This window comes from Lepisosteus platostomus, chromosome 5 (assembly GCF_059453375.1).
Source record: "Lepisosteus platostomus isolate fLepPlt1 chromosome 5, fLepPlt1.hap1, whole genome shotgun sequence".
In the NCBI taxonomy this organism is placed as follows: Eukaryota; Metazoa; Chordata; class Actinopteri; order Semionotiformes; family Lepisosteidae; genus Lepisosteus; species Lepisosteus platostomus.
In genome coordinates, this window is record NC_142615.1 from 5702965 (window position 1) to 5725721 (window position 22757).

General features: G+C 45.1%; 1 protein-coding gene, 2 non-coding genes and 1 pseudogene across 3 annotated transcripts in view; 3 read left to right on the forward strand and 1 right to left on the reverse strand.

Annotated features, from left to right (window-relative positions):
- LOC148662626 (uncharacterized) overlaps positions 1 to 22757 on the forward strand; it is a 783119-nt gene that overhangs the window by 699161 nt on the left and 61201 nt on the right. The window lies entirely within an intron of this gene.
- On the forward strand, positions 3902 to 3995 carry trnai-uau (transfer RNA isoleucine (anticodon UAU)). The gene is made up of 2 exons: positions 3902 to 3939; positions 3960 to 3995. It is a non-coding gene; the product is annotated as a tRNA-Ile (tRNA).
- Positions 12582 to 13394, reverse strand: LOC148662679 (uncharacterized; annotated as a pseudogene).
- trnal-aag (transfer RNA leucine (anticodon AAG)) lies at positions 15081 to 15162 on the forward strand. Its single transcript has one exon. It is a non-coding gene; the product is annotated as a tRNA-Leu (tRNA).

Sequence of the window (22757 nt, forward strand, 5' to 3'; positions counted from 1 at the left end):
ACATTTATTTCAGCTTTGAGCTTAGTAAACCGTTCATTTTTTAGATTATACTAAAGAAGATATTAATCATCATTTATTTGGGAAGTAATATTATATAATTTTCTCCTAGCTGCGGTGCTGAAGTCCCACCCTACATCAACAGAAAAAGAAATAAAGGAGCACGCAATGTGTTACTTGAAGAATGCATATGCAAGGCAGGGGGCCAGGAGATCTGGACACTGAAAATAATAGGTTTTTGGTTCTAACTGTTAGGACAATTAGACAGGGTTTGCAAATAGTGGACAAAAATCGTCTTAACTTCCATTGTAATATTTTTTTTCTTGGAAATATAGAAGTTGTACATTTTAAAATGTATATTTGAATCAAAATGTGGTTTTGAGTTAGTGTGTTAATGTAATTAGTTTTGTGTTTGTCATTACTATACTGTATATTGCCATGTTACCAGAATTTGTAGCTGAAGTTTAAGACTAGTTGTGTTTTTTATGATTATTGCCCATATGTTGATTGTTGATTGATTGTATACAATGTATAATTTGAAATACGTATGTTTCAGGTGTGAATGTGTATTTTCAGAATAAATTTCTAAACCTAATCATTGGCTTGGTTTACTTGTTTCTACACCTATAAAATCTATCTTTGATGTATAATAGACCTCTAATGTTATCCGTATAATAGACCTCTAACCATATACGTATAATAGACGTCTAAAGTTATCCGTATAATAGACCTCTAACCATATACGTATAATAGACGTCTAAAGTTATACGTATAATAGACCTCTAACCATATACGTATAATAGACGTCTAAAGTTATACGTATAATAGACCTCTAACCATATACGTATAATAGTCCTCTAAAGTTATCCGTATAATAGACCTCTAAAGTTATCCGGAACTCCAACCATATATGTATAATAGTCCTCTAAATTTATCCGTATAATAGAACTCCAACCATTTATGTATAATGAACGTCTAAACATAGACGTATAATTGACGTATAACTTTAGACGTATATTAGAATTTCATTCTAGACGAATTGTAGACCACATTTAGACGTCTAAGGTATACGTTTAATAGACGTATATTATACGTCTTTTGCCCACTGGGAATATTTTAGTGCTGGCTCAAATGCGAGGAATTTCAGAAAACCTGGAAAAGCAACACTTGCAGTAAATGACAAATGTAATGCGTGTAGTCAGCATGAACAGAACAACGCAATGCTCTGTAAAAACGATCTGAAGCCGCAATTACTCTTTTATCTCGGGCAGTTCATTCCGATACGTTTCCGCAGAATAAATGAAATGCCGAGCTCCAAACATGTTGTTGCCATTATTGTTACTCCTGCTGCTGTAGTTTTAAGCTTTAATCAGTGGGTATGTAATGTTGTAAAAGGGCTGGACTACTTTGTTCAGTCCAAATTTCACTATGTGAATTTATGCTTTTTTAATATAAGCATTAACAATACAATGCGTGCTCAAAAACCGTTACTTATTAGCTTAAGAAGCGGCAGTGTTTTGACAAAGTGTGGTATTCGAACAGAAAATGCTGAAGTGTTTAATACTTGCTTGTGAGCAGATCTCCCTCGATTTAGACAAACTCTTGTTCGGCTGATGATTTCAGATCAAAATCTGAATCAAGTGGAAAGAAAGCTGAATTACGCTGGGTACTGGGTATCACTGTTACGCCATCAGGTCATGCTAGGAGGATTGGGGGGATGAAATTGACACAGAGGGACCCAATGTGGGGGCTGAACCCACAGTTCTGAGATTAAGAGATTCTTGCTCTATGGACTGCGCCTATATAACTCTTGTGCTCCAGCAGTAATGTTTCTGGGTGTGGATGAACATGACATTATAGACTGACAGCAGGAACACGTGGCCCACAGGCAGTGACAGTTTCGCTATATTTGGCTGCAGTCTATTGTGTTGAGAGCAGCATTAACTTTCCTGCAGAGATGGGAGTGCCTTTAATACAGCTCTTTCAATCGGACAGAGTAACAGGAACTGACCTAAAGTTTCGGCTGTGGATCCATCTCCACATGGGGGACAGTAAAATAGCGATGAAGTAATGTTTCTGGGTGTGGATGAACATGACATAATAGACTGCCAGCAGGAACACGTGGCCCACAGGCAGTGACAGTATCGCTATATTTGGCTGCAGTATATTGTGTTGAGAGCAGCAATAACTTTCCTGCAGAGATGGGAGTGCCTTTAATACAGCTCTTTCAATCGGACAGAGTAACAGGAACTGACCTAAAGTTTCAGCTGTGGATCTATCTCCACATGGGGGAAAGAGTAAAATTGCGATGAAGAAACAGAAAGATTTGTGCTCGCTGCAAAGTAGGAAAGAGGTGGTCAGACACATGAAACAGCTTGGTGATAATTTACAGTGACAATTTTATGTTATTTAGTACACGGATTTCTCTTCATGTTCCTTAAGATGTGTAATTTGTATGTTGGTTGTATGAGAACAGTTTCTCCTAAAGTCCTGTCAATTGACAGTGGAGAGCTAGCTGGTGCACATCTTCAAGAAGACTCTCTTTAAGGCGATTACAAGTTTCTCGAACAAATCTGTGTCATATTTTTAAAATAGTTTAGCTAATGAGCAACGAGAGTACAAATAAATTCTCCCACCCTCCATTTGAAGATAAAACTCCATGTGCGAGTCAAAGTTTCCTTGAAGCTACTGATGTTCGTCATTATTGGACATTCCCGATGATATTGACTAAGAAGCTCAATTTTTACGTGTTGTAGTTCAACATGTGCAAAACATTCGTATCCCCTGCAAATATCGGCAAGGTCAGTGATATTCTCAACAATTTGTGCCATTGCAATTCGTGCGATTGGTGCCATACTTTTTCGAAATGTATACTGACATGCCAGGATCAGAGGGTCATATTTAAAAAACTGGTGCATTAAAATTTCTTGTACTTCAGGATTTTGATAGTCTGTTACATTGTCTTTCACACGGCGGTGTCAGAACTGTGAGACATTTTCATAATCGGGGGGAAGGCCGTAGCAATAAGCAGAAAGTGCAGTTACCTTTTCCCAGTGTAAGTCCGTGTTGTGGTGAGTTTTTAAAATTGGTTTGCGATTTTCTGAAATATATTCCATACAAAAATATAATTTGGACAGTCGCTATTTATTTGGATATTCCTTTTCAGTGAAGATGTCTACAGTATTCCAGCCGGATTAGTACTGATCGAAGAGAGCCATCTACAGGCGAAAGGCGACATAACATCACAGCAGCACCATTTAAGGTGGAACGAAAAACACGCATAAGAAGCTGGCGAATAAGAAGCCAACTTAAGCCTCGTAGCAGACCCTTGGAGGCACGCTCAAAATAATCATCTTTCCCAGTACTTAAGAGTCATATTTAGATCGCTTTACTGCAATTTTATTTGATTGATGGGAGATGTGAAGCCATCGAGCCTGTACTGCACTTTCACATTGAAACTGAAGCCATTTCTCATGCTTTCTCTCAGTTTCGGGGCTGCAATTAAGTGTAAAGGAGGCGACTTGAAATTGAAACGTGTAATCACCTTACAGAGGGTCTTCACGACGGGGTGCGTCAGCTAGTTCTCCATTATTGTCAGTTTACTGGACTTCTGAAGAAACCTATCTACAGCGAAGATACAAACTGCACAGTTTAAGGCACATGAAGAGAAATCTGTTTGCTGATTGACACAAAAAATGTCGATACAAATAATCTGCCAGGCTGATTTACTTGTCTGACCACCTCCCTCAGTTCCCCTTTGCTGTTAGCACAATTCTTTCAGTTTCTTTTCTTGTATTTTCCTTGCTATTTTAGTGTTCCCCATGTATAGATGGATCCACAACCGAAACCGTTTTCACCCTGTGTTTCTGCAGCGTCAGTCTGTATGAGGAGCACGACTTGCACAGCTCCAGTGGTGCAATCGGTCAGCGTGCGGTACTTATACAGCAGTGCACAGCGGAGTCATGCCGAGGTTGTGAGTTCAAGCCTCACCTGGAGCAGTGTCTTTAGCTACTGAGAGCAACTGTCGAGTTTAGATACTGTTAGGTATTTGATGGAGATAAATTAACATCAAACGAACAGGTAAAGATTTATTTCGAGTCACAATCAAAGAAGGCTCCACAGCTGAAACGTTGTGTTTACTTCCATTTTCAGCATGGAATAAACCTATACTTTTCCATTTGCAGCCCACGCATGCTGTGATGCAGCTCCCTACTTAAATTTCTATCAGCTGTGTACCTCCAGTTGACCTGTACACAAATATATGAGAGAGGTCTACTGAGACAAGAGGAGCACTGAAGACTTGATAAAGCTCTCGCATTAGATTCTGTGTTTATGTTGTTCCCCAGATTTGTTTTTAATGTTCTTTTTCTTTTGAAGTTGTTGCGTTTGGTTTTTTTTCTGATTGGTAGCTACAACGGGTCAGTTGCAACAAACTGGCTGCTGAAATTTGTCAGCAGCTCTGTAGCAAACCTGTTCTCAATTGCAACAAACCTAAAATAACAGCTGCTTCCCATTAGATGTTACTAAAGTAGGAGACTAAGCAGACGAAGTGGAACAATAGATTACATTGGAACTGTCCTGAATGTAGTGGAAATAATATCGTCATTAAGTAATGAACAATTGCTTTCCAGACTCTACAATTATTCACAAGGAATTTTATCAATACTTATTTTATTAATAAAAGTGTAATATCTTAATAATCAACTTTAATGTTATCTTTATTAGTAGCTGTATTACAGGTAATGCATGCACAGACTTTATTATACTATAATGAATTTTCAGATATCCCGGGGAGAGAACTGAAATGAAGGAAATACATATTTAAAAGGGGTGTAAGTCTTAAATGTGTTCTGTCACATAGGGGTGTTAATTGAATAGATTTGTTGTAATATTATTTGACTCTACACTTGTGTTTCTCAGGAGACAGCATTAATATTGGGGATTTGCGGATACAGATAATAAGTTGTACTATACAGGCAAATGTATGGTTACCTTAATGAAAAAAAACTCTTATCATTACCCTTTTCAACATTATTATTTAAGACAGTCTTTCAGAACAGTAATCTCGTATTAGTGGCTATAGTCTAATGATAATGGTGGTGAAACAGGCAAAATGTGCGGAAAGAATTGGAGATGGAACAGGAGACTCATCCAGTCGATAGAAAGCTTGGGTAGGACTGCACTAACACCGTGTCAGTGCTTAGTAGCGTCATTTAAAAATAATACGTGGTTTAACAATATCAACTGCTCTTCTGTGAGCTCAGCTCCACTACTAGTAATACATTGCCCAAATTTTCAAATTAGATACAAGTGTTTTCTACGTGTATGTAATAGGTACTTCTTTGTTTTAACTGATTTAAAATATAATCTTTATAAAACAGACAAAGGGTTTATGTGTCGCGCTGAAATTCACACACAAGTAAGGAAAGATATCGTGCTTAGGAAGAAATCCAGAGTGGAGACGCCGGCGATTGAAAACAACCACATACAGCCTGTATGTGCTCTACCACTGAACAAACTTCCGACAACTACTGTATCTTTATCTGCAGCACTTTCTTTTAGGAAGAGTGAGGAGTCTACAAGCCTAGAAAATAAGACAACTAAGTGAACGACAAATTTTAAAGAACATAAAAAACACCTTTCTTCCAGCCAAATTCAAACCAGAGAACAAAGAGTTCCCAGCTGTTTCCACTATATTCCTCCGCTCTTACAACTGAGTTATCGAAAACACAAGAAGCCCACCTTTTGTCTTACATAAAGCACAATGTAGTGCAGCGGTCCTATTTATTTAAAACCCAGTTCGAAATCAAATCTCATTCCCATAGTCCTGTTTAGTTTGAATTTAAGCAGTTGTAGCAGCAATGCTTGGTAATAAGACAGAATTAAGCATTGCTGTGCTTTCCTTAATGAGGCCCCATCTCACTCTCCATCTCTGTGGTTCAGCCACAGAGAAAGTATTCATGCAGGCTGATTTAAGATGTTTTCTTTTGATAAGGGACAGCTCCCAAATGGGGATGCACTTAGATAAGCCTGGCTATCATGATCAATGGTCATCCATTGGCGCCTATCTGTCTAGGGAGTGCCAAATGGACATCTGGACTGCATTCCTAAGTGTCAGGAGTATGTGACTCGTATCTCACCTTGATCAACCAATTAGAGACTGGCAGGGTGTGGTAACACCATGTGGGTCTCCAATGCCCGCCAAACTCTCAACCAATCAGAACACATCTGTGTCTTGGTCAAAAAGGGAGCGCAAGCTCAGATCAGGGCTCTCCTTGGCCATTTTCGCGCATCCTCAGAGACAATCACGTGACAAAGGCTGTTGTCTGCAAAGGGACTTGGACTTTATTCTAAGCGCGGGGCCGAGGATCCCGTACGTACTCAGAATTCTACCAACGTGAACGCTCCGCTTGATCAACGGCAGCCCACAGTTGGACCCTCGTCGACAACCTGAATAGCTTATTCAGAAGCAGCGCTGGACCGGGAACGAACCAGCTTCTTCCTTGGCAAAAGAGTGACTTGTGAGGACTAGCCGTCACACTGCATAGAGTGCATAGTGCATAGAGACTTTCTACTAGCCAGCCGGACTGCTGGTAGATCCCCTCGGAGCAACGACTGCCCTGCGCGCCACAGTCAGATTCCTCCGCCCGTCCTACTCCGAGCTGCACCTCGACTGGTTGGCCAGTAGCCAGAGGACGCCGGGACAACGCCCATTGGACAACCGCTGGGACCGAGGCTGCAACGGAGCCTGTCAGCTGGTTTGGTGTTCGTGCCGGGAAATTCCAAATCCATACACAGTGGATAAGTAAACCCCATGTTCTACATTGCGTCTCGAGAATTCAATTGTACCTCAACACAAGTTGTTATCAATTTAATTCATGAGTAATGTATTTACTTCCGAGTTTAGAGTAACAGTGGGTAATAACACTGATTAGCGATTTGGTAACCGAACGATATATATTGACATATATTCTCTGTTGTGTATCTCTTTTTGTTTGCATCTCTTCGAGATTATATACTTTGTATATTGATAACCCTCACAGTAATGTCTGCTGCTCGTATCCAGGCAGACTAGTATATGTTTGGTGCACAATTTATATGAATAAATGTATCTCGTGTATTGAACCCGTGTGTGTGCGTTGTTAGTTGTTCTGACGATTGATTTTCTAAAAACCACAACGAACAACCTCGTGATTACTGCTACAATTAATAATTGTCTCAGTAAACCCATCAAACCTCTACACTTGTATAGTATAATTTATTATCTGTACCCGCAAATCCCCAATATTACTGCTGTCTCCTGAGAAACACAAGTGTAGAGTCAAATCATATGAAATAATACAACAAATCTATTCAATTAACACCCAGATGTGACAGAACACTTTTAAGACTTTAAGACCCCTTTAAATAAGTATTTCTTTAATTTCAGTTCTCTTCCCTCCATGGGATACCTGAAAATTCACTATAGCATAATAAAGGCTGTGCATGCATTACCTGTAATACAGCTACTAATAAAGATAACATTAAAGTTGATTATTAAGAAATCACGCTTTTATTAATAAAATATGTTTTGATAAAAGAAGTCTTAATAGAACCTAGGTAAATCCCTGTAGTAGTCTAACACCTACAAAAAAGAAAAAAAAAACAAAACAACTTCAAAACAAAGAGAAAAAGAACATTAAAAACAAATCTGGGTAACAACAAAAACACAGAAAAGTGAGTGCTTTTTCAAGTCTTCGGTACTCCATCGTGCTCCTCTCGTTTCAGTAGACCTCTCTCATATATTTGTGTATAGGTCTGCTGGAGGTCCATTGCTGATGGTAATTTAAGTAGGGAGCTGTGTCAGCATGTGTGGACTGCATAGGAACAAGTAAAATTTTATTCCATGCTGAAAAGAGAAGCAAACAACGTTTGAGCTTTGGAGCCTTCTTCAGGTCTGACAAGGAACAAACCTTTACTTGTTCCTTTCATGTTAATTTAGACCTGATCTCCAGCAAATACTTAACAGGACCTAAACTGGTCAGTTAGTTTAAATAGTTGAAAATATAGGCCACACTGCTCCAGGTGAGGCTTGAACTCAATCTCAGCATGAGTTCGATCACACCACTGGAGCTGCAGAAGTCTTTTTTTACACAGACTAATGCAATTGCAATTAGTCACGAAACAAACGAGAACTGCAGCTGTACACTTGAGACAGGACGCTACTGTATTAATTTTGTTTAACACTCCAGTCGAACAAGCCGACATGTCACTATTGCTAAATCATTACAAAAGACGCCAACTAATGACCAGTTTTATTTTTAACAGAACTTTACTGAAAGTTAAACTTATAAAACTACCTGAGCAAATAAATACAACAATTATTGTTCCTCTGACCTTCTCAGTATTTCTTTTTTTAAATTAATACATTTATTTATTCACAGTGTGCCTTGTGCTTACTTTTCAGAACTCTCTCTCCTGTGTCAGTAGGAGCTTACATTTCAAGTTAAGTTCTTTAATCAGTTCCAATATCTTCCTTTCAAAGTAGGGAAGAGCAAGCTGGCATGTTGTTTTGCCTGTGGTTATTCTTTATGACTATATCTTCTGACACCTGTGCACAATCCTACAACATTACAAGAGAAGCACTGTAACAAGAGTCATAAAAATGCAAGAAGCCACTTTGAACAATCTTTCGGAATTGTAAAACAACTAACGCTTTGCTTGGCTGTCATTTGGTTTGTATACCAGTCCATCAAGAGCCAGCACCTTCATCATCAGGTCATGTGCAGTCCTACACAACCTTGCGATTGACTGGGATGAGCTATCTTTTCCATCTCCATGGCATGCAGCACACTCTGGCTGTTTCAACACAGTCATTATTGGACCACAGTGCACTGTCTCTTCTGTCCTGTGGCTATCATAATCACTTTTAAGAAGCCAAGTTTTTTTCTTTAACATGTGCTTGGGTGCCACCCATTTCTTTATTATCCCTGCTTTCCACTGATAACCACAAATACAGAGACCCATCACAATAAAATACTTAGCAAATCTATTCAGTTGACTCCCAAATTTTATAGAACATATTAAGGGCTCCCACTCCATTTATATAACCATTTGCTCTGTTCTGTTCTCTTCACTCCCTAGCATATCTTAAAACTCACAGCTACTAGTAATGATTGACATTAAACATAAATAGTAAATGACACTTCTGTAAATACACACATTAATAAACTTCATTATTAATAAATATGGTATGAGTGTAAAGCAATTTTAATTAATATTCCAATACATTTCCAAGCAACAGATTATTTCCACTATATTTGGGAGCCTTCTAATGCAATCCTGCGTTACACCGAGTACGGTACTAAGCCATATGAAGACATAATTTAAATTAGTCCGCTACTTTAGTTACTCTGGAGTGCTGCAGTTGTTACTTTGTTTTCATTGCAATTGAGAACAGGTTTAGCTCGGCACTGCGTACTAAGCACAGCAGCAAAGTTTGTTGCAATTGGACTTAAGGTGGAGCACAAGTTTAGACGGCATCTGCGTTCTAAGCACAGGTTGAACTCCTGTTAGTATGCTACTTTCAGTTCGATGCAATTGACCCATAGAGTTTGCCCTAATAAGGTCTGAATGAAGCTTAAGCAGAGCCAACCCATTGCTTTTATAACTTCCATTAATCTCCACCCATCTTCCCTCGCTCACTTTTGATCTTTCTAAGCCAAGCATTTAACTGGAGTTCAGCCCAATGATACTGCTGAGAACCAGAGAAAAAATATAAATATATTGTAACGCCCTCGCCTGGTGGTGAGGAGGAAGCGCCCCTAGGCGTGCATAGTACCGCTGGGCATGCTGGGAGTTGTAGCCGGGGAGAGTCTGAGGGTCAGCACGATGACCAGTGGCTGATCCTACCTGTGTAAATAATGTCCTAGTAGTTCTAGTGGCCTGTGTAGTCCTGTAAAAGTATAGTGTGTTGTTAGGTAATTACCACCCTAAAGATGTGTACGTGTTCTGTCAGTCTCCTCATGTGCATGTATATGCTGTGTTTGGTTTTGTGGTTGTTAAAGAATAAAGCTATTGCTTGGTTTGTTAAATGCGTCTCCACTGGTCCTTTGTTCTGAGAAAAACCTGTAAATGCTACATTGGTGTCAGAAGTGGGCAGGATGGACAAATCTTGGCAGACATTAGCCGATTCTGTCAAGTGCTGTCTGACTCTAAAAGAGACAGAACCCATCGGCAGCGCACATAGGGAGTCTGAGCAACTCCTGGGTGCGACAGGTGGCCACAGCCCTTACCAGGGCTATCCAGTAGTGGTCCTGCCGGTAGAATTGGGGCGACTGCCTGCTACTCCCGCCCAGTGGATGCCCCAAAGAGAAGATACCCTCCCTGCCGGAGCTGACCAGCGATTCCCACACCCATCAGCGCGGGTGCAAACCGGTCGCTACGACGGGGCAGCGCCTTGGGAAACCTACGAGGCGCAGTTCCAGCTCGCGGCCCGGACGAACAGCTGGTGCCGGGCGGAGGTGGCCGGCCACCTGGCGGCGGCGCTGGAAGGAGCGGCCTGCCAGGTGCTCCTGGATGTCCCGGAGGAGGACTGAGGCAAATACACGGCGCTGGCAGCAGCTCTCCAGCTGCGCTTCGGTGTGGAGGAGGCGCCGGACTTGATGCGGGAGAGGCTGGCCCTGCGGCGCCGCTGACCAGGAGAGCGACTGGGCCCGGTCGCCGCGGATGTCTTGTTCCTCGCCCGCCGAGGATACCCAACTTTTCCCCGGGAGGCGCAGCGGGAGATGGCTCTCCAGGCCTTTCTCAAGGCCCTCTCACACGAGGAGCTGCGGCGCCATGTGCAGCTGGATGCGCCGGTATTGCTGGAGCAGGCCTTTGCCCTTGCTACACGGGCTGAGGCCGTGTTCGGGGTGGCTGGAAGCACCAGCAGACGCAAAGCGCCCTGCCAGCAGACCGAGGCAGCGACGGAGGAGTCCAGCAAGGGGGAAGAGAAGCCAGCCCGTGCAGCAACCGCCACGGAACAGCCCCGCATGCTGTTTTGCGACCGCTGCGGGAAGAGGGGACACCGAGCCCGGTACTGCTGGGCACCCGAACCTCGCACTCCTCGATCGGCGTCGGGAAACTAGAACAAGGCGGCTCAGCGCGGGAATGGCTGCCCGCTCTTGAACACCTCAACCCCCACTCCGGAGAGCGCTGTTAAGACCGGCGCCCCTCACGCCACCGTGGGGCGAGTTGGCTGTAGCCAGGGCCTGTAGCTCCACTGCCAAATCGAGGACCAACCCTGCCTGGCCCTGCTCGACACCGGTTCATCGGTAACCCTACTCCGGCCGGGCGTCCTCCCCAACACCGAGGGCACCACCCCCCCAGGATGGGAGGCCTCCGGCCTGCGGCTAAGGACCGTGACGGGACAGTTTGCTGCAGTCAGGGGGAAACAGGTGCTTGCCTTCCGTCTAGGTTCAGTGACGGTGCGCCACCTCCCACCCATCCAGGAGGACTGCATCCTGGGGCTGGACCTACTGCAGTGAGTGGGGGCCAGTTTGGACTTGAGCCGGCAGGAGTTGGTGTGGCAGGGGGAGCGACTTCACCTGGTAGAGGGCAGGCCCGGCGAAGGCCGAGGGACGCGGGCTTGCTGGAGCCAGGAGAAAAAGAGGCAGTGGTGGCAGCTGCGGCGGCAGTCACTGGGGCGGATTGGGCCTGCGAGCTGGAGAGAGAGCGTGCCAGATCCTGCCCCTGAGTCACCCGGGGGGCCAGACAAGGCGGCAGTGGCGGGGGCCAAGCGTTGCGTGGAAGCTAGGCGCACCGTTGAGGACCTCTACCAGCGAAGATGCAAGGGCCTCGATTGGGACCAGCGGCAGTGGCTCCAGGCGCTACTCACCCAAAACGAGGATCTCTTTGCGGCGATAGATGAGGACTGCACCCGCAGCAAAAGTGACTGAGCCCTCCGTGAGCCTGTGGTCTGCGCCAGCTGTACTGGTCCGAAAAAAAGACAGCTCATGGAAGTTCTGCGTTAAGTACTGCAAGCAGAATGAGGTCACCCGGAAAGACTCCCACCCCTTGCCGAGGATAGACGATGCCTTGGACTACATCACTGGGTCGACCTGGTTCAGCTCCCTCTGGCTTCTTCTCCCCAGGGCCTCTGGCAGTTTACTGTCATGCCTTTTGGCCTGTGCAATGCCCCGGCGACTTTCGAGAGGCTGATGGAGAGGGTGCTGGCATCGGTACCGTGGAACCAGTGTGTGCTGTATCTGGACGATTTGCTGGTTCCAGGCCTTGACGAACCTCCAGTTCCAGAACCGTGCTGGCCTGAGGCTCAACCCCCGCAAGTGCGAGCTCCTGCGGCGGGAGGTGACCTTCCTGGGACATGTTGTTGGACCGCGATGGGTGGCTACAGACCCAGGTAAGGTCGCTGCAGTGAGGGGTTGGCTGACTCCCCGCGACGTTGCAGAGCTGCGCAGCTTTCTGGGGTTGGCTTCGTATTACTGGAAGTTCGTCCGGGACTTTGCCAGCATCGCAAGGGCTGCCGTTTCGACTGGGACTCAGGCTGTGAGATAGCGTTCGGCTGGTTAGGTGAAGCTTACATGCTGGCCTACCCCGACTCGCGGTTACCGTATGTCCTAGATACTGACGCGAGTAACTCGGAGGTGGGTGCGGTGTTGGCGCAGGAGAGGCCAGATGGAGAGCTTGTAGTTGCCTACTATAGTCGGGCTTTGACTAGGGCTGAACGGAACTACTGCGTGACCCGTCACGAGCTGCTGGTGGTGATGGCAGCGGTCCGCCACTTCAGGCCGTACCTGTTCGGGACCCGGTTCCAGCTGAGGACCGACCATGCATCCCTCACTTGGCTGCTCCACTTTAAGGAGCCGGAGGGGCAGATGGTGCGATGGATAGAGGTCCTGCAGGAATATGACTTCACTGTTGTGAACCGTGCGGGGTCTCACCATCTCAATGCCGACGCTCTCTCGCGGCACCCCTGCGAGGCCGCGGAACGCCACCACTGCGCCCGGCAGGAGCAGCGTGAGGAGGCTGTCCGCACCGTGGCAGAGGCGAGCACCGCGGCCATTGCCCTGGAGGGGCCGCTGGGGGTGGGCCTGCCAGACCTGGCGCAGCGTCAGGCAGCTGAACCTGACGTGGGGCCGGTGCTCCGCTGGAAGGCAGCAGGAGTGCGGCCTATGCAAGAGGAGCTTGCCCCACACCCAAAGTCCGTCGAGTCCCTCTGCGCCCTGTGGGAGGCCTTGGAGGTAAAGGACGGGGTGCTGCGCCAGGGGTGGCGGGTACCCTCCAGTGGCGAGATACGGTGACAGCTGGTGGTGCCACAGTCGCTCCGCGCGGCTGTGCTCAGAGCGGTGCACGGCCAGCCGGGCGTGGGGCATTTCGGCTGTAAAAAAACAGTAGACGAGTAGCGTCTCCGAGGCCATTTTTATTGGGGTCTTTGCCACCGGGACGTGGAGCGGTGTGCATGGCGCAGAAAGGTCCCCTCTCCAACAACACCAGGTAGGGGCTCCTATGGGGCGGGTGTGGGTGGACGTTTTGGGCCGAGGCCAGAAACCGCTATGTCCTGGTAGCAATGGACTATTTCACGAAGTGGCCGGAGGCCTATGCCCTCCCGGACCAGATTGCCCCCACGGTGGCCGATGCACTACTGGAGGGGATGTTTGCCAGGCTGGGGGTGCCGGAGGAGTTACACAGTGACCAGGGGCGTATCTTCAAGTCCCAGGTCTTCGCCAGAGTGTGCCAGTGCCTGGGGATCTCTAAGACTCAGACCACCCCGCTGCATCCCCAGAGCAACGGGTTTGTGGAGCGGTTTAATCGGATGCTCGCCACCCAGCTGGCCTCCCTGGTGTCCTGGCATCAACGGGACTGGGACCGCCACCTCCCCCTCGAGCTCTAGGCTTATCCAGGAATCTACCGGGTGTACCCTGGCCTCACTCATGCTGGGCCGGGAAATGCAAACCCTGGTGGACCTGGTCTTCGGCCCGCCGCCCGGAGACGAGTCGGCACCACCAGCTGGACTGGACTACGAGTAGGACCTGCAGCAGAGGATGCGGCGGGTGCACAGCTTTACCCGGACCCATCTGACTCAGGCGGGAGTCCGGCAGAACTACGACCTGCGCTGCAGGGGGCCTGCCTTCCAGCCCTGGGACTTGGTTTGGGTGTACAGCCCGCTCCGCCGCAAAGGCCTCAGCCCTAAGCTGGCGCCTTTGTGGGAGGGGGCCGCTGAGGTCCTCGGGGTGGTAGGCAAGGTCTGCTACCGGGGGAGAGTGATGGTTCTGCACCGAGACCCCTACCGGGACCGGGAGGAGGAGCCCCGCGGGGAGGCTCCGGAGGAGCAGCCAGGGCCAGAGCCGGCCGACAATGGGTGTGACGGTGGGCCGCCGGCCACCACCGCTTCGTAACAGCTGCTCACGCAGAGTTCCACAGCCTTTAGCAGAGTATGAGTATAGCCTGAGGGGGTGTTCGATGTCGGCGGGACGCCAGACGCTTCAGGTGGGGACAGTGTAACCCCCCTGGCCCGGTGGTGAGGAGGAAGTGCACCTAGGCACTCATGGTACCATGTAGCCTTATAAGTGTATAGCCTGTTGTTAAGTAATTACCACCCTAACGATGTGAACGTGCTCCATCAGTCTCCTCATGTGTCTGTATGTCCTGTGTTTGGTTTTGTGTGGTTTCGATAAAAGAATAAAGCTGTCGCTTGGTTAACTATCACGTCGCCACTTGACCTTTTCCTGAGGGAACCTGAAAACAGTACAATATTAAAGCATGAACCCTTGACGATTTTCTTGATACGTTTTATGTGCTCGTTTGTATTGTATGTATTTTTGTTGTTCAAATTAAAAGTAAAAGACACAACTTTCCGGATGCGGCTGCTGTAAAAATAAAATGACATCAAGGGTGCTGTACGCAGAGGTCTGAAACCTGCTCCACAGAAGATCTTTATCCAGAGGTGTTAAAGAAATCGAGATCTCGCCATGAGAGGGGAAGCATCTCAGAAAAAGCAGGTGCAGTCAGTTCCACGGTCATAACGCCACTAAGTCGGGCGACAAGAGCAAAACCCACCCGGCTTCCTCCGGGCAAGTAATGAGACAAAGAGACAGCACACAGCAGGTAGTGTGGCCGTGCGGTCTAAGGCGCTGGATTAAGGCTCCAGTCTCTCTGGGGGCGTGGGTTCGAATCCCACCGCTGCCAGGTGCTTCTGTTGAGACCCCCTTTCAGCTGGCTTCAGACGAAAGGGAGGGAACTGCTTTTTGGCAGTCTCTCGAGAAACTAAGCAAAGTGTTTAAAGATACTTTCTCAGCTTGACATCAAGGCACAAAACAAAAACCTTCTTGCGTCCTCTCAACCCAAAAGCGCTTTGCCACTTTTTCCGTTATGCAGGGAACGACGTCTGCCCAGATCACTTTTGTGTCAATGCAAATCGTAGTGTGCCCTCCGTTTTAATGTTGGCTGTGCTGGCGTGCTGCTTCTGTCTGTGAAACTTGAATGTTCTGCTTCTTCACACCAAATCGTTGGCGGGGGTTGAGCTTGTTAAATCTTTGCGCATAGCGCTCCTTTGGAAGTACTTTGTCCAAGTTCAAAAGCGATCATGGGATTTACTTCATGCATGCAAAAAGCATGCCTCGCACAACACCTCTACATACCCGACCACCACTGCATCATACAGCTGCCAGGGCACCTCACCGTGTCAGGCCACCACTGTGTCACACATATTTCAGCGCGATATATTTTATGGATATTATGGAATATAATGGATGGATATCTTAGTTATCTTTCTAGTTCACAGGTTTGCATGCATAATTTAATTTTGAAAGCCACTGAGACATCAAGTACTACTGTTGTATTTATGAAAAAGAAACAAAACAAAAAACATACTAACAACTGTGCCATCCTACTCCTTAGTTAATACATTTTATTATTCATAAACAGTTAACATTGTTAGCAAAATATTTTGAATTATATTTAACCCTATTTTTTCTTTAGTTTTGTATTTAACTTATTATATGATAGTCAGACTTAATGTATATTGGAACAATGAAAATATATTTTTACAAGATTTTACATTAAGCACTTAAAATTAATATGGTTAATAATAGTAAACTGTAACATTCTGTAACAAGATCGGTTAAACTGCGAAGAAAATGCTTTCAGAGAAAATGTTTCAGGTGTGAAGAACATAGATCTCCAATGCAATTTCAACCAAACCTGTTCCCACACACCCTGCCCCCACTACCATTAGAATATACACAAACATTTTAGCGTTTCATTCTGAGCAGAAGACCCTCACACCTGAAGAGTGCTGGCTGTGACGAATTAAACCGGTTTTACAGGTTTCAATCACAGACCATGTGACATGGGAGTCAGGAAACTAACACACAGCGCCACCGGATTTGATAACGCTATAAAAACGCTATAAAATAATGTGACTTGGCACAGAACAAGTTTACAGCACAGTACAAAAATAAATGCTGACCATGACTTTAGAAGCATAAATTGCCTTACACTCAATTTAAACACAAGCTGTCTTTAGCCCTCTAAGCTGGTTCATACAGAAATGTAGAGATCCAGGCTCAGAACACACAGCTTCATTAGCGAATACATATGCAGGACAACTAGAGAAGACGTTTTACAGAGGATGGATTTTTAGAAACATCCCATCAGTGACATCACTGAAGTCAACTCCTAGGTACTGTAACTGTCGTGTGGATAGTTTCACAAGAATCAGACAAAGGTTTAAGCATCGCTTGTTCTAGATAAAACTGCAAAAAAAAACCAACAACCAATAATTAACTTCTTTGCGGCTCTGTTTGCCCAAATCATATATTCACAACGTGAAATCTAGAAAATAATATTACGTAACCAAAATCCGCAATATGGAAACAGAACCTGTGTAATTGTTGATAGATGATGTACACGTAACATTTTTTCAAGACAAAATACAACATTTAAAAAATGACTTGTATGTACTTGATATCTCTAATCAATCCACGGGTCCCAGCACAAAACGAAACTAAAACACATACCGTTTCGCGCTTCTTATTAGTTGCTCAAAAGTAATTTGACCGTATGAAATGCATAATATAAACCTAGAAACATATACGTGAACAGTACTTAAGCACTGTAGTATCGGTGTTAAGACATACCTTTCAAGTACTGTAAATCAAGTTAAAAATATCTCAAGACCGATTCTGGTCATAATGAAACCATGTTTCGTGTATGTTTTCTTTTTCATCTTGAAATAACTCATTTCTAAATACCTTTTTCACTGTTAACATCTTGCAGCAACTCTGCGACAAAATATACACTCTGACAGTTCATCCTGCTACCAACATTAAATAAAACAAATCTTAAGATTTCTATATTTATGTCTTTATTTAGTGGTTTCATTAGTGACAAAGGCTAAATTTTCTTGGAAAAATGTCTTTTATGTGTTGCGGAAAAAACTGACTTGCTTTAACAAAATATGTTTACAAATCCTTTCACCTGGCATTTTCGTAGTTAGAAATTATGGAACGCTCTGTTAAAAGCAAGGAAGTTTTTATGTCCGTTGCAGTTCTTTTGCAACATGAATTTAATTATATCGTTATTAATTTCTTGAGATACGCGATTCCATATTATATTCCCTTTTAATCAAATTCTAAAAGTATGCTTGTTGACTCCGGTATCACGTTAGTTAAAGACTTCGAAGCTTACAATGTTTAGGGAGAAATGGAATACTGGTGTGTATTTTTTTCTTTAAAGTACCGAGACCAGCCATATACTGTATGTTTATGTTCCAAAATTAATATAGTTTATGGCCTTCACACGCGTTACAGTATGCTCCTATTCTTTTTATGCTCAGCTACTAAGATTTCCCTTCAGTGGTAAAATTAGATATGAATATTCAATACTTAAACGGGCACAGTTAAGACATTAAATATACATATACATACTGTATACAGTACAGTTTGCATACGGTAATATGTTTATGTTACGCGATTAAAAAATAAATAAAAAAAAATAAATAAATAAAAATGCACCAGCTGGATTTGAACACACAACCTGCCAGGTGGTAGTCATGCACCTAGACCAGTAAGCTACAAGACAGCTCGCGTGAACAGGCAGGCGAAACAGCCCTACAGAGCCCTGTCGCAGTACATGGATATAATCATACCGTTATTAAATTCTTGAGATACGCGATTCCATATTATATTCCCTTTTAATCAAATTCTAAAAGTATGCTTGTTGACTCCGGTATCACGTTAGTTAAAGACTTCGAAGCTTACAATGTTTAGGGAGAAATGGAATACTGGTGTGTATTTTTTTCTTTAAAGTACCAAGACCAGCTATATACTGTATGTTTATGTTCCAAAATTAATATCGTTTATGGCCTTCACACGCGTTACAGTATGCTCCTATTCTTTTTATGCTCAGCTACTAAGATTTCCCTTCAGTGGTAAAATTCAATATCTACAACGGGCACAGTAAAGACGTTTACAGTAAGTCTTTCTACGACAGACCAACGGACCACGAGTGCCCCTGTCGGTCAACCAATCACGCACCGCGGTATTTTGCGTCATCGCGCGTCACGATGCACGAAGCCGTAGCCAATTACCTCCGGTATGTGTCTGTACCGCGCACTTTGAATGGCTGCATCTGTAAGGAGATTGGAAAATATAAGAAACGTCTGAAACGTATAAGTACAGTACAGGTGGACGTAAAAGTAGTTAGATAAACAGTTTTTGTATTTTTATACAATTAGTTGCAATAGTGGAAACAATTTGGATTTTTTCGAATGTCTCGAAACCAGACATGCTGAAACGCTGTAGGTTTAGAATCGAGACTGGGGAGAATAACATCTTGTGAGAAGATCTGTTTACCTAACGATTAGATCCTGTAAATCCCTTGTAGCCTCCCTAAGTCTGTCCCAGTCCAGTGGATAAAAATGTACTGTTAATGGAGTGTTGGTTTCTCTGTTAGGGGATACTGGAGCACTACTGTCATGCTTGTTTCACTCCTCTGTTCAACAGTGTGCTATAGAGTAATGTATATGGGGAGACGGCAGGAAGCCACAGGAGTATTGGGGCAGCAAGTTTTACTTGCCGAGTACCAGATTTTAATGGGTGGTTTTATCCCAGATCTATTGGGTTGGAATATTATGCATTACAAAGAATGACTATCCAGAACAGGGTATCACGTGGCTTCAACTGACTGTGATCACTCAGTATGTTGATGGTATTCTGAGTGCTTCCCCTGACGAGGAAACCCACAAGTCTGAGTTGCTTCAGCTTTAGAGTGTCTAATATTAAGCAGTTATAATAAGGCCCTTTTGTGTCGAGCATTGTGGAATTTTAACAGGGCCAGGGTGCAATGTTTTTACGGGGTGAGCACAACTTTTAACAGATCTGCTTAAGGGGGGAGTGCAGTACAAGGACAAGATTGCCTTGGTTCCAGCAGCAAAAGCCGCCTGTAATAATTTGAAACAAGCTCTCTTACAGGTGCTGAGACTGGGGTTTCCTCAGATGGATCAACCATTCCTTTATATGTAAGTGTGGACAAAGGGTTACTGTATATGTTTATAATGTATGTATTTGTTGCATGTAGGCCACAATTCTGGATGGCTATGGAGAAATAGGATTCTCTCACAACGGCAGGGACTCCAGTTAAGAATACTGGGCTTGTCTCTGAACTGATTTGTAGTTTTACAGCTGCCGACAGAAGCAGCTTGAGTAAGGTGTAAATAATACAATAAATAAAGAATTCCAGTAACTCAAGGTAACAACCATGCAGATGCAGATGCCTGTGAATCCTCTATTGGGGAAAAGGGAGAATTCAGGTTGAGGCCTTTAATAGATGTTTTGTAGTGGTTAGAACAAATGTGTAATGAATGTGGGGTTGTATGATGATGGGATTTGGGCTGTCATACCAAGTGTATGACAAAGATGATCCCGTGGTATGGACTGACCTGCCCCTTGGATACTGATCTAGGGGCATACTACACTGGGAAGGTGTGCCAGGCTGTAATTGCCTCACTAGTGGTAAGTTGGAAGTCACATTGCCCCCATCACCCACAGTCTAAAAGACAAACTAAGTTGACATATCAACTGAAGGAACACCATGGGTAGATGCTCTATCTGCAGTCCTGTGCGGTTTGCGGGCTGGAGCAAACAGAACTGTGAGACTGAGCCCATTTGAGATCATCACAGGCAGCCAAAGAAACTCCCTGGAGGCCAAGTTTGGCTAACGCACTGATGAATTAACTAACTCTCTATTAAAGTATTGTAGGTTTGTTAACTGAAGCGGTGCACAGGGCTCGTGAACAGGTGCCGGACGCTTGGGGACCTCCAGTAGAGGGGAAACACGACTGGATACCTGGCGAGTGGGTGTAGGTGAAGAAGAGATACCCTGCCAGACGTTGCAATCCTGCTGGGAGGGACCATATCAAGTGCCACCAACTACTGACTGTGCCATCTGAGTGACAGGATGAGATCGCTGGATCCGCGTATCGCACTTTCACCGACCCACGGCACCAGAGACTGAGTGAACAGAAAGAAGGATGTTGTTACCGTTTCTGTGTCTGATGTTTCCTAAGACCAACAGTGTGCTTGTTAGGCCTGAGGAGCATTACTGGGGATATGGTATCAATACATTCCGGGTGTTGGCATATCTATAAGCCAAAAAATTATAATCGGAGTTGGGTCAGTTTGCTGTTCCAAGATCCTGACGATAGATCTCCACATGGCTGAGGTCTGCGTTTGGGTCCTGGAGTAGGACTTTATGTATTTGTAGGATTAGGGTTGTTTTATATGTATAATTGTAACTATCACTTGTACAAAAACATCAATAACATCTTGTTGTAACTGTGGAACACACAATGTGATGGTAATGCATGCCTGTACATCTAAAAAGGAAAGATCTGCCCTGACATTGTATGTGTAAAAATAGGCAGTCCTGACGTATGCCATATTTTATAAGGGGGGAATGAAGTAAGAGATAAGATGTAAAAAGGGTTAACTTAAGTCAGTTCTGCCTGAAAATTAGACTTCTAAGCAACAGGGGTTTATGGCAGGAAAGGGGGTTAACTGATAAGGATGCGAACAAGGAACCCCCTGGGGGCATAATCTTAAACTGACCATTTGGCCAGGGCCTCTTAACTGGCCAAATACCATGACCCCCCCCCTTACCATAACATTGAATGACGTCTGAAGCAGCAAGCAAGGACTATATAACCTAAAAGTTTGTACCGGCACATCGAACAATACTTCGGTTTTGTTGTTTCTTGCGGGAAACAAGACGTCGGCTTTATTGTTCCTTGCATGCAATAAACTCATCTGTTTTACTTCATCTTGGGATCAAGAACCTTATTCCTTCTGTTACAACAGTACCAAACGCACGTTTCTTCTGTAACCGGAGCCGATCATTTGCAATTGGGCTGTGCCGACAGACCAGGACGAGCTCTGTCGGCTCAAAAGCAGCGCAGGACCTGCAAGTACAACAGAAAGATTAGCATCCAGCGGGGGCCTCTTAGTGAGCCCAAGATCTCATCAAGAATTGGCTCCAGCAACAGGGCTGGGCGCATTGTTCGATTCTCCGACCACTCTCGGTGTAAACAAGTCCCTCCTGGTCTCTGCTTGAATTGCACTTTCCTGCGTTTGCTTTGGTGTAACTGGCTTCCCCTGCATGGGCGAATGTGAAGAAGATCCTTAGTAAGTCATTGAAGAAACCCGAGAAGAGTTCAGAGTGGCCTCTGTCGTTCATCAACGATCCAGTTAGGCAGTACTCCTCTGTAAAGCGCTGTTCGTTCACATCGATTGGCTTTTTTTTGCCTTCATTCGTGCAAGTAGTGAAAGCAGACGCCCCTGTTTTGCCGTGACCCGGATTCGAACCAGGGTTGTTGCGGCCACAACGCAAAGTACTGACCACTATACGATCACAGCAAGTTACCAATACACACATGGCAGGGCGGAAAAGGCTGTGCTCTCTTCGTGTGACATAATTCGGAAAAGTCCTGACGTTGCATTTCAACTGAGCCCCAGTATACATCGAACCTTCGACACTCTGAGTGACAACTCTCTTGCGTGTTTTCTCATATTTATGTAGTTTGCTTGCATGATGCCCGGAACAGCGGGGTTGTGCGTTCCCATATGGTCTAGCGGTTAGGATTCCTGGTTTTCACCCTGGTTTTACCTTCTGCTTTCCAAAAGATCAGCACCGTGTACGAAGGAGCCGCATTAAAACTACTTGAACGTGCAAAACGTGCGAGTAGAGGGGGCGCTTGTTTCCAGCTGAAACTTCTCGCGTGTGAGACGAGCTGATCATCGCTGCAGGAGGTGGGAGGGTTACTGTGGTAGACAGGGCTGACCTTCGGCTATAGGACTTATACTCTCCGAGATGATATTTGCACCTTCTGGAGAGGCGATTTTCTCTACTTCAGTAGCCCGATTTCGTCGATTGCGTGGAGAGGGCTGTAGAATGTGGCGCCGCCTTTCCTGCTCCGTCCATGACAGGCGTGCTGGTCTCTGGAGAGAGAGCACGGTCCATCAGCGCACTCCAATAAAAGCACTGGAAGCAGCTGAATCGCATTGGCGAAGCTCAGCACTGGGCCGCTGGGCACATCTTACCACCGTTTCCGTAGTGTAGTGGTTATCACGTTCGTCTCACATGAGAAAGGTCCCCGGTTCGAAACCGGCGGGAAAAACAACAGACTTCTTTTGTCTCCACGCATAAAAGGGGATTGGGGATTCGCCTAGCGCTGTGATCGAACAGACCCACTCACCTCTTAGTGTGGCGGGATCTGCACAGTGCAT